The sequence below is a fragment of the Lissotriton vulgaris genome, chromosome 5, assembly GCF_964263255.1.
Source record: "Lissotriton vulgaris chromosome 5, aLisVul1.2, whole genome shotgun sequence".
Classification (NCBI taxonomy): domain Eukaryota; kingdom Metazoa; phylum Chordata; class Amphibia; order Caudata; family Salamandridae; genus Lissotriton; species Lissotriton vulgaris.
In genome coordinates this window covers 526,869,680-526,883,884 of record NC_141693.1, presented here as the reverse complement: position 1 = coordinate 526,883,884, position 14,205 = coordinate 526,869,680, and positions in this window count along the sequence as shown.

Genomic DNA, 14,205 nt, shown 5'->3' with positions numbered 1-14,205 from the left:
ATTTTGCCAAATTTGGTTGAAATCCATTTAGCCGTTCGGGCTAAAAGTGAAATCGACCGCCCTATGGAAATTAACATGGGGAAAACGCGTTTTGGGACCCCCCCCTTTTATCTCGGCCCCCGCTTGACGAATCCCCCCCTAACTTTCAGGGAAGGACCGGAACGCCGCGAGGCCATTTTGAGGATATATATATATATCCAACAGTTTGCCTGCAAAGGAGGGAGAGGCCTCACAACAGGCAGGTTCTGTAGCCATCAATCTTTATTGGAGCGCTCAGCGAGGAATCACAACTCTGCATCACAAAGTAACAGTGCAGCCTGAGGCGTTTCATAGAAAACCACTTCTTCAAAGGCACCTGGACTTGGCAAGTTGATGCGGCACTTTACGCCACTATTTCAATCTTCCTAACCACACCCGGTGGGCGCGGCCACTGCTGCAGCATGATGGTACATGTAGTGCCTTGTATTTCTTCTGTGAGGTTGTCATTGCATCAACCCTATTTTAGCCTAATAAAACCAACAGTGTGTGGTGGTGTAAAGCGCAAGTCCCCGCTGATGTCAATGTTGCTCTCAATAACAGGTTCCTGCTGCCAGATGCAGCGGCGTTGATTGGCGCCACTGCTGGAACGCTGACACAGCACCTGGGCCCATTCCGCGGCTCAGGCCAGCCGCTAACAATATCCAACAGTTTGCCCGCAAAAGAGGGAGAGGCCTCACAACAGGCAGGTTCTGTAGCCATCAATCTTTATTGGAGCGCTCAGCGAGGAATCACAACTCTGCATCACAAAGTAACAGTCCAGCCTGACGCGTTTCGTAGAAAACCACTTTTTCAAAGGCACCTGGACTTGGTGAGTTGATGTGGCAATTTACGGCACTATTTCAATCTTCCTAACCAAACCGAGTGGGTGCGGCCACTGCTGCAGAATGATGGTACATGTAGTGCCTTGTATTTCTTCCGTGAGCTTGTCATTGCATCAACCCTATTTTAGCCTAATAAAACAACAGTGGGTGGTGGTGTAAAGCGCAAGTCCCCGCTGATGCCAATATTGCTCTCAATAACAGGTTCCTGCTGCCAGATGCAGCGGCGTCGATTGGCATCGCTGCTGGAACGCTGACACAGCGCCTGGGCCCCTTCCGCGGCTCAGGGCAGCCTCTAACAATATCCAACAGTTTGCCCGCAAAGGAGGGAGATGCCTCACAGCAGGTAGGTTCTGTAGCCATCAATCTTTATTGGAGTGCTCAGCGAGGAATCACAACTCTGCATCATATATACATATATATATATATAATCAGTAGAAAACCAGGTGGAAATTCTAGCGAAAAAAGAAACATTGGTGCTACTGCCAGTACTAACACCGTGGAAAATAAAATAAAAAAATTAGAAAAACTCCGCCGCACTGAGATAGCTAAATGGTGGGAGGCCATTTCCCTTCAGAACTATGAGGACCAATCCATGGTACCCAGAGGTTTGAGGATTTTTATCACTCCAACGTACGAGTCACCAAACCCTAGTATGCTTCAAGATTGGTCTGAGAATTCTGCCAAAAGTTCTAAAACAATGATGGAGATTCTCATTAAATACGCATGGGAGGACAGGGAAGAATTACTTAAACAAATAAAAAGCCTAATGGAAGAGCTAACATCGTCTGTAGATGAGTCCACTATGAAAAAACTGATGGAACAAATGAAAGAACGACTAAACAAACATGAGGAAGATATCAAACTAAGGAAACAACACAAAATGAATAGAGACTATGCTGACTATGAGAGTGGACGGATTTTGACTTTCAGCAAGAAATACGACCATCTCTACAGAGAGGAGCTGAATGAACAAGCTGGAGCGGCGGCATCCAATATATCTATGGAAATTCCAGTGATTAGCGACACAGATTCAGAGGCCTCGCTGGAACAAGCATCAGGAGCTAAACGAATACCTAAGCAAGTGAATTTTTTAAACGAATTCCGAGTGATGCAAAAAGACAGACAAAAAACAAGAGCGGCCACCCCACAGAAGACCAGAGGGAGAGGTCGAGGCCGTGGCAGAGGTCAAACAACGCACCAACAACAGGAACGAAGAAACGAAGAAACCGCAAAAAAAGATTACAACAACGCTGGGAATCCAGACAAAGGAAAGGGAGCCATGGGAAAACGTATCACTCGCTCCAACAAGGACAAATAATGGATGAAAAAATGGTAAATCGGACCGTGGTTAACCTTTCCAAAAGACCTCTCAGTGAACTAGAAAAACGTACTTTATGTTTAGGTCTATCTTTCTGTCCTATGGCTTATTTTAATTACACTGAAACTCACATAGACCTGTTTAAGTTTGTACGGAAAATCAAACTGAAAAAGTGGTACAAACTTAAAAGACTTGGTCATGGACCCAATACAGACATTCCAGATAGTGGTAATCATTGTAATTTTAATGTAGGAGATGTTGACAGTCTCCTAGCTATTGCTCAATTAGATACGTCAGAAGATACAGTTACTGACCCTAATACACTGGCGGACACACTCAGAGAGGCAGGTTTTGAAGTTGGAGCGGCTGCTAATACCAACTTCAAAACACGATCCACGTTTATGCCTACACTCCCCCATGATAACATTGATACCTTCCACGATTGTGTTGTGAAAGACCTAGTTGAACTAAGATCTAAACATGGGGCACAAAATAGAGGTAAACACAATACACCCAACAATTTGACTTCTAAGCAGCGTACTGTCCTTAAGTCTTTACAAGAAGACTCTTCCATTGTCATACGCCCAGCTGACAAAGGGGGGAATATTGTGGTACAAAATAGAAGCGATTATATCGCTGAAGCCATGCGCCAACTCGGTGATGATAAGTTCTATTTGCAAATTATGAAATCTGCATATGGGAAAAGCATCACTGAGATTTGGGAAAAACTTGGGATGTGGAAGGACCAGGGGTTACTTACTTGGGTGGAATATTGTTACCTTAAAAAAGATCATCCCATTCTCCCAATACTGTACTTATTGCCCAAACTTCACAAACATAAAACCCAACCACCTGGCCGTCCCATAGTCTCTTCAATAGGTAGCGTTTGCGAACATATCTCAAAATACGTGGACCATTTTCTTAGAGACTATGTGGTCACATTACCCAGCTACCTTAGGGACACCAAAGACTTTCTAAGTAAAATTGACACTCTGAAGTGGGATACAGATTGGATCTTTATGGTGCTTGACGTACATTCACTCTACACCATAATTGAACACCAACAAGGGCTTGAGGCATGTGAATTCTACTTACGCAATAGATCAATTAAGTTTTTTGAACATAATGTGATGATCATGAATATGATTGACTTTTGCCTCAAAAATAATATTTTCTCTTTTGATGGCGCCCTCAACAGGCAGATCAAGGGTACTGCCATGGGTTCTTGCTTTGCTCCCAGTTTCGCCAATTTATTCATGGGATACTGGGAGCAAGAGATCCATGGCAGTGCCACCCTGAAGGAAGACTTCTGTAGAGTAGTGGTTTGGCTCCGCTATATAGACGATCTGTTTATTGTCTATAGGGGGAGCAAAGAAGAAGCTGAAACCTTCATGACCAATCTCAATACCAACAGATATAACATCAGGTTATCAGGATCCATCAGTAACACCATGGTTGAATATTTGGATGTTAGACTTGAGATTAAGAACAACTGTATTTGTACCTCCTTGTTTCGAAAAGATACAGCAGGCAATAGTGTACTGCATACCCTCAGCAGTCATCCAGAGGTGCTCAAATGGAGCATACCTTATGGAGAACTGTTGAGGGCTAAAAGAAACTGTAACTCAGTGGAAGCCTACGAGAGAGAACGAGACATCATAGCAGGGAGGTTCAAAGAAAGGGGTTACCCCAATTGGGTCATTAAGCAAGCAACCACTAGAGCAGAAAATGTAGACAGAAAGGAAACCTTGGAGAAGGTGGAGCCTGTATTTGATGAGACTGACGAGACTACCAGATTGATACTTACTTTTAATGACCAGTCGAAAACTGTCAAAAAAGTCATTGCCAAACATTGGGATATTTTGAGACATGATAACATCATAGGGAGTGTGGTCAAGGAACGACCTAGCATAACTTATAAACGCAATCTGAATATCAGGGATCTGGTATCTAGAAATGACGTTACACAATATAAGGATACAACGGAACATGGCCTGCAGGGTTTTTACCCCTGCAGTCATTGTAAAGCCTGTAGTAACAGCGTTTTCAAAAATGAGCTGGTTTACAATGGAGTTAGAAGGAAAATAACTCAATTTCTCACTTGTAGTACCAGCTATGTTGTGTACGTCATTGAATGCCCTTGTCACCTATGGTATATAGGGAGTACCAAGTGTAGTGCGAAGAAAAGAGTATTGGAACATCGGAGGGCCATAACCAACCAGGACCCCAAATACCCAGTGGCACGACACTTTAGGGAGAAACATTACTCAGATGCAAATCTATTAAGTTATATGCTCATTGAACAGATTCAGGTTAAACCCAGAGGGGGAGATAGACTGCTGTCCCTAAGACAACATGAGTCAAGACATATCATTAACTTTCAAAGCAAGTACCCGGGTGGCCTTAACTGGGATGAAGAGCTAGAAATACATCTTAGGGAGGACTCGTAGGGATCTATTTGAGTTCTAGACTTTGATTGTAATTTACCACCCGTGTGACTTGCTTTAGTTGAACTATTGCTTTCATATCATGCAGGATTGTGTATGAATAATGTTATCTACTTGCTTTGTTCCAACATGTTGATATGTGTGCTGGAATACTATTTTAACTCAAATATTTTTCTTCCTTTTTGTGTATTTGATCTACAGGTGTACAGGCAGGGTTCCCCAGTATGAATGGACTCTTCAATATGGGCACCACTGTCATTGGCACTTGTTCCTGTTTCACCTCTTCTTTTAGGCACTTATTCACGGTCAGTTATTTCTTTCGCACCTGTTTTGCACTTCTGATGTTACTGTCGCAAATGGGACTATGCCTTGTTGGCACCACTATGCTCATGCACGCATGTGAGCGGTTAAGTAGCACTTTTACTATCACACTGGCTGTGTGGTCCGGACATTCTTACAGATATATGGACACTTGTCAATACGAAGGTCTGCATTCATTTCCCGATTTTATTTATAATGAGGGAGTTTTGCAGTGATGTACTACGAATGAAGGTATATTTATGTTGCATGCTGCACCTTGGCGCTGTACCTCAGCAACGAGAACCAGTAGGTCGATCACATACACATTCAGTTACACGAGGAATGTGGACATGCTCCGCTGATGGGGGTTGTATCAATATACCCAGAACTTGTTGGATGATTATAATAATAGTGCACACCGACATTGGTATTACAGATGAAATGCGGGCATGCTCGAATTACTGTTAATTGTGTGGATAATTATTCCCCCCCCCCCTTTTTGGTTCAATTACGGACTACTCATGATAAATTACCTATGCACAATCATGTGGACTCAGCCGGTCGTAGTGATAAGATATTCAGTGTCACAATGTATTGTTTGTGTACAAATGTTTATAATACCATTCCAAAATGGCTGACGCCAAATGTATACTTGTATATAGTCCTACTTTTGTGTCGACGTAACTTTATTGAAAATGGCACACTTTCTCACACACTTTGTCACACGTGATCAAGGCGAGAAGCCGAAACGCGTTGTGTGAATAAACCAAGGATCTATTTCACTTCTGGAGTGTGGTTTGATTCCTGAGAGCGTACTTCATTGGAACTTTGTGTGTTATATATATATATATATATATATATATATATATATATATATATATATATATATATATATATATATATATATATATATATATATATATATATATATATATTCACTGAAAAAAACATAGGTTTCACACCAGTTATAGTTAGCTGGAAATTTTACTCACATAAAACCATTGAAATTCCCACGTTATAGTTAGTTGGACTCACTATAACTTGCGCGTGCAATGCACTGCTGATGACGTCACATATTACATCACTCATGACATGGTCAGTGACATCACTCATGACATCACTGATGACACCATCCAGTGAATGTGTGTCTTTCTGAAAAATAAATATTAGTGAATAATGTTTAAATATTTAAATATATGTATTAGTGTTTCACTTTGTGTATAAGTGGCTGCATGGGTTGGTGAGTAGCTACATGTATATGTATATGGGTTATTAGATGTTTTTCTTAGTATCAGTATGAGTGTCTATATGGTTTGGTGGGGGTATTACTTAGCACATAGATGCATGAGTGACTGATTCTCTGTTTGTCTGTGTTTTGAAGACAGCATATGTGCAGGACTGTATGGATGGATGTGTGTGTATATGTGTATGTTACTGAGTGAATGACTGTCTCACTAGTGTCTTTATCAGTAACTACATATGTTTTAATCTAGTATATGTAAATATTGATGTATATAAGTGAGTATATGTGAGAGTAAGAGATTGTAAGAGTTTCTTTTTAAATAAGTTTGTGTTTCTATAAGTGATTGTTTAAGAGAATAAATATGTGTAAATTTCAATAGAAGTAAGGTGGTAGTGTGTGTATAGCTCTATATGCAAATCAATGGATGTTCAATTGTTTATTTGCATGTGCGAGTATGTGTGTGAGTAACCTTTGGATGACTGTCGGTGTGTAACAGGATGTATAGGTGTATCACTTCTTATGATGAGTGAGTATATGTATGAGTGACTAAATAGAACTGTTTGTGAATGAGTAGATGTGTATATAGAGGGTGGAATTACTGAATTGGTTGTTGTAACTGATATGGGTATCTCCATTTTAAAAAAAATTTTAGTTTCTATTTTTGAATATGTGTTTCAAGGGTTACATTACAGTGAAAGGAGGTCTGTCACTCTGTCACAAGGATGGTGTCATAAATGATGTCATGAGTGATGTCACTGACCATGTCATGAGTGATGTAATATGTGACGTCATCAGCAGTGTATTGCACGCGCAAGTTATACTGAGTCCAACTAACTATAACGTGGGAATTTCAATGGTTTTATGTGAGTAAAATTTCCAGCTAACTATAACTGGTGTGAAACCTATGGTTTTTTCAGTGAATTTCATAGGTTTTTTAAATGCTAATTCCTAACTATAACTGATGTGAAACTTATGGTTTTTTCAGTGAATTTCATAGGTTTTTTTAATAGCAAATTTCTTTTGCTATCAAATATAAGATTCTTTTTAATGAATCCTATATTGTATATTTATGTAATACTATTTTTTATATGTATATTCTTAATTTATTTATTTTTTTTGCCTTGGAGCGCTTCCGTTGCGCGCACCGGGGAGCGCGCCGGTCAGCGCAATCTTGCGGCGCGCCCCGGTGCGCGTACCGGGGAGCGTCCCGTTAGCGCTATTGCCGCGAACAAAAACATCATTGTGACGTATTGCGTAGCTGCGAGATGCGTGTTATGACGCACGGCGTAAGCGCACCCGGAATCGCTCGAGCTCATTCGATCGGGCAACGTAAGCGCCGCCGGGCGCGCACCGGGGCACGTAGCGTAAGTGCGTCAGGTCATGTGACCTGAAAATAACACTTTTCATTGGTTCAGAACACTTTTGGTTTCCAAATGATGAAAGCCTGGGTCATGTAACCTGAAAATAACACTTTTCATTGGTTGAGAACCGTTTTGTTTTCCAAATGATGAAAGCCCCCGCCTTTTTCCTCATTCTCACTTTGTTGTTTGAGTGAGGAAGACCTGCTTCTATTGTTAGAGAAATGGCTACAGTAGCAGCAGCAGCTGGAGCATTTGCACCACCACCACAACCACAAGGACCACCACAACATCACATTGGTGGTCAAGAAGAAGAGGAGGAGGAGGAGGAGGAGGAGCAGGAGGAGAGAAGGCAGAGAAGGCATTTCCTGCCTGAAGACAATGCCCCATATAAACCTAAGGAGCACTTTTTATGGGAGTTTTTTGAAATCCCAAGGGGTGCAAAGAAGGTAAACGCTGCAAAGTTGACCTGCCTCAGCTGTGGCGCTGTACTATCCAGGGGGAACCCTGCAAAAAAATATTCTTTTGGGAACCACACAATGATTCGGCACATGCAACGATTGCACCCCAATAACTATTCTTCAGCAGAGGTGAGAGAACTGTGCAGAAACCTTCCACAATCGTCTGCCAGCACCTCAACAACCAAAGAACCCACTCCATCGGGTCCAGAGGCAAGTCAGATGGTTCCAAACATTCAAACTAAGTTTGCTGATTTCAAATTCGTTTGCATATATTATGGCAAAACAATTACTTATGGTGAGAGGAGTATTACCCTCATCAACGTTGCTGGTGATAACCACAAGTGTCCGAAGAAACCCTAATTTTTTTCCTGTTTTTTTTTGCTCCAGTTGAGCCGTTTATAATTCCCTGTTTTTTGTTTCTCCCCATAAAAAATACAAAAAAAATATAAAACTGTTCAGAAAAGCCAAAAAAAAGTAAAAAATGTTAAAAAAAATAAAAAAAATATAAAACAACAAAAAGAATAAAAAAACAGTTCTTTTTAGAACTACCGCCAATTTATAAAAAAAACCTACATTTTTAAAAAACTCTGTCATTCTTTTTTCTCCAGGGTACGCTTTCCGGTCCACTCCCCGGTGTGCGTACCGGGCGCTCCCCCGCGCAAATCTGAAAAAAAAAATGTTTTTGTCCCGCGGGGCCCTTTTATAGCCCCCACATCAATCCTTGGGGTGGGGGGGGGTCTACTCTGCCCCTTATGGTAATTTCCCCCTTTGTTTTTGCCACCTCTTGTGTCTCGATCCTACCGAGACACAAGATGGCGGCCGCTCTGGACTGTTTGGAATGTTGAAAGACACCCGGGAGCCAATCAGCTTTCCACGCGCAAACTCGCGTAGCGCGCTGGTTCGCGCCCCGGTGCGCGTACCAGGGCGCGCTTACAGATATATATATTTTTTTGAACCTAAATTACTCAAAATCCACTGGAGCACATATCTTGAGACATAGCAAAGGCACATCGAGCTACCAGTCCCTACAATTTTGCCAAGTTTGGTGGAAAAAATCCATTTAGCCGTTCGGGCTAAAAGTGAGTCCAACCACCCTATGGAAATTAACATGGGGAAAACATGTTTTGGGACCCCCTTTTATCTCGGCCCCCACTTGACGATTCCCCCCCAAACTTTAAGGGAAGGACCGGAGCTCCGCGAGGCAAATTTGAGGAAATTTTCAGGCAGATTCCTCAACCGGTGCCAAAGTTATTCACAATAGAATGTTGTGATTTCCCTACTTAAAAATATTATATATATATATATATATATTTATATATATATGTATATATATATATATATATATAGGAAAAGGGTTTTTTCTTTTTTCAATAACTTTGGCACCTTTTTGACGAATCTTCACGAAATTTTCTAAACTAGTGGGGCGCTCCGGTCAGTCAGCTCCTGTTTTGAAAGTTTTCCTTAGGGACATCATGAATTAAATCTGGAAGTGTCGTAATTATGTGATGGAACAGATTGAGGCTAAAAGAGCCAACTGGCTTATGAACATGACCTAATGAACTGTGGATAATTAGCCTCCCATAGCCCTTAGAATTGTGAACATTGGAAACGAGGAAAAGAACATATGTTTCTTGACCATGCTTTTGTAAGACCATTGATGTTAGACTTATCAAATTTATGGGTGATGATATTGATCTATTTTCGAATCCTCATATATTTGGTTTACGATAATTTACAAATGAATTTTGTTAATCATGTTGCTTTTTAAACTCAAATACATGTATCTTTCAATCAGGGTCAGGTATATGAAGTATTGGCAACAGTACATGAATCTATTACCTATTTCCATTGCTAAGTCTGTTTGAACTAAGTGAATTAATTTGAATGTATTATAACTTGGGACTATTGTGCTTATAAGGGATGTGTGATCTCACATTAGAAGATGAACATTTAAAACAACTTTCACCTATGGGTAGGATAAATAAGCAAATGTCACACAATCAACATGGTTACACCTTTAGGAGAGATATGTCTATCTATTTTTGGTTATATAGAGTATATTGCACGGTGTTGGTGGGCACAGTTACGTGATCAATTCCTGAAGGCGTTAAAACACATCAGTTTGCATATAAATATTATATATATATATATATATATATATATATATATATATATATATATATATATATATATATATATATATATATATATATATATATATATATATATATATATATTACCTACTGGCGATAGCCAGTAGGTATATATAGTTAGGATTTTTTTCCTATGGGATTTTTGAAAATTCTATGTCGAATAACTTTGGCTTATGAGGACAGAATTGGCTGAAATTTTCAGGAAAATGGAACATTTTGTTTCTGAGCAGCCCCTGAAAATTTGGGGGGTTTTCGTCAAGGGGGGGCCGAGAAAAAAGGGGGGTCCCAAAACGTGTTTTTCCCATGCAATTTTCCATAGGGCGGTTGGCCTCACTTTTAGCCTGAACGGCTGAATGGATTTACACCAAACTTGGCAAAATTGTAGGGACTGGTAGCCCGATGTGCCTTTGCTATGTCTCAAGATATAGGCTCCAGTGGTTTTTACGAAAATTTACTTTGAAAAATATAAATTGGGCTACATTGGGCTATATATATGTTGGAGCCCAAATGTAGCCCAATGTAGCCCAATGTAGCCCAATGTAGCCCAAAGATGGCCACCAGAGACAAAAAACCAAATGTAGCCCAAATATCAGCCAGATGTAGCCCAACTATAGCCCAATGACAGATTGTCCCAGAGTGTTCTAAAGAACAACTAGAGTGCTAACAGTCCTACTTATTACAAAGGTATGGCACACCTGAAGCCATCTTGATTGGAATAAAGTGGTAACTCTTAAAACATTTAATTTAAAAAGGAACAAAATGAGGGGGTTCATTTTGCCATAGAAAGTATGATTAGCGAATATATGACGAAATCCCGCATACCATCAGTCCGCAAAAAAAATCCCGCATGTACTATTAGGCCGCAAATTAAAATAACGAAAACTTTTAGAACGAATATGCCTTTAGCATACACTAAACAACTAAACTACCCTAAACCCTAAAACACTACCCCCAGCATGACCCTACACTACAAAAACAGTACAACACTACCCTAAACCCTAAAACACTACCCCCAGCATGACCCTACACTACACAAACACTACAACACTACCCTAAACCCTAAAACACTACCCCCAGCATGACCCTACACTACACAAACACTACAACACTACCCTAAACCCTAAAACACTACCCCAGCATGACCCTACACTACACAAACACTACAACACTACCCTAAACCCTAAAACACTACCCCCAGCATGACCCTACACTACGCAAACACTACAACACTACCCAAAACCCTAAAACACTACACCCCAGCATGACCCTACACTACGCAAACACTACAACACTACCCTAAACTCTAAAACACTACCCCCAGCATGACCCTACACTACACAAACACTACAACACAACCCTAAACCCTAAAACACTACCCCCAGCATGACCCTACACTACGCAAACACTACAACACAACCCTAAACCCTAAAACACTACCCCCAGCATGACCCTACACTACGCAAACACTACAACACTAACCTAAATCCTAAAACACTACCCCCAGCATGACCCTACACTACGCAAACACTACAACACTACCCAAAACCCTACAACACTACACCCCAGCATGACCCTACACTACGCAAACACTACAACACTACCCTAAACCCTAAAACACTACCCCCAGCATGACCCTACACTACGCAAACACTACAACACTACCCAAAACCCTAAAACACTACACCCCAGCATGACCCTACACTACGCAAACACTACAACACTACCCTAAACCCTAAAACACTACCCCCAGCATGATCCTACACTACGCAAACACTACAACACTACCCTAAACCCTAAAACACTACCCCCAGCATGACCCTACACTACGCAAACACTACAACACTACCCTAAAACCTAAAACACTACCCCCAGCATGACCCTACACTACGCAAACACTACAACACTACCCTAAACCCTAAAACACTACCCCCAGCATGACCCTACACTACGCAAACACTACAACACTACCCTAAACCCTAAAACACTACCCTCAGCATGACCCTACACTACGCAAACACTACAACACTACCCAAAACCCTAAAACACTACCCCCCAGCATGACCCTACACTACGCAAACACTACAACACTACCCAAAACCCTAAAACACTACCCCCAGCATGACCCTACACTACGCAAACACTACAACACTACCCAAAACCCTAAAACACTACACCCCAGCATGACCCTACACTACGCAAACACTACAACACTACCCTAAACCCTAAAACACTACCCCCAGCATGACCCTACACTACGCAAACACTACAACACTACCCAAAACCCTAAAACACTACACCCCAGCATGACCCTACACTACGCAAACACTACAACACTACCCTAAACCCTAAAACACTACCCCCAGCATGACCCTACACTAGGCAAACACTACAACACTACCCTAAACCCTAAAACACTACCCCCAGCATGACCCTACACTACACAAACACTACAACACTACCCTAAACCCTAAAACACTACCCTCAGCATGACCCTACAATACGCAAACACTACAACACTACCCAAAACCCTAAAACACTACCCCCAGCATGACCCTACGCTACGCAAACACTACAACACTACCCAAAACCCTAAAACACTACCCCCAGCATGACCCTACGCTACGCAAACACTACAACACTACCCAAAACCCTAAAACACTACCCCCAGCATGACCCTACACTACGCAAACACTACAACACTACCCAAAACCCTAAAACACTACACCCCAGCATGACCCTACACTACGCAAACACTACAACACTACCCAAAACCCTAAAACACTACACCCCAGCATGACCCTACACTACGCAAACACTACAACACTACCCAAAACCCTAAAACACTACCCCCAGCATGACCCTACACTACGCAAACACTACAACACTACCCAAAACCCTAAAACACTACACCCAGCATGACCCTACACTACGCAAACACTACAACACTACCCTAAACCCTAAAATACTACACCCCAGCATGACCCTACACTACGCAAACACTACAACACTACCCAAAACCCTAAAACACTACCCCCAGCATGACCCTACACTACGCAAACACTACAACACTATCCTAAACCCTAAAACACTACGCCCAGCATGACCCTACACTACGCAAACACTACAACACTACCCTAAACCCTAAAACACTAGCCCCAGCATGACCCTACACTACGCAAACACTACAACACAACCCTGAACCCTAAAACACTACCCCCAGCATGACCCTACACTACGCAAACACTACAACACTACCCTGAACCCTAAAACACTACCCCCAGCATGACCCTACACTACGCAAACACTACAACACAACCCTAAACCCTAAAACACTACCCCCAGCATGACCCTACACTAAACAACCACCACAACTCTACACTACACTAACACAACACTACACTACACAACACTACACTACACTACACAATCACTAACCCACGAAAAAATTAACACAAACCCACTTACCTCTCTCGTCATCGTGGTTTTCACAACGCAAATGCATTTACCATACATGCCTTTAAAACGTAATTCTTTGTAAAGGCATGCGCGATAAATGCACATGCGTTTTGAAAAAATGCGGGATAATGGTATGCGAGCTCAATGACCTTGCGGGATAATGGTATGCGGACTGAAAGTCTGCGGGATAAAAAATGCGGGAAAATGGCTGCAAACCATGATTAGCAGCAGACTTCCCTGGTGAGCACTAGCTTTACTACAGTGATCTAATAAGCAACTAGAGTGCTAACATTCAGAATTTATGGCAAATGTGTGACACATCTGAATGCCTTCTTGATAGAACCAAAGTAAACAAGCATTGAAAATGTAATAGATCTCGCCCTCGTTTAAGTTAAAGCCATTCTGTTTGTAATGAGGTGGCTTTTTAGCTTTGCTTTTATTAGTGTTTTTAAAACTTTCATGTAAATAACATGCATATGTATGCATATATGTATATGTATGCATGCATTTATATTTATATAGATATGCAGATTACATATGTTTATATATGTATATTACCTACTGGCGATAGCCAGTGGGTATATATAGTTAGGATTTTTTCTCTATGGG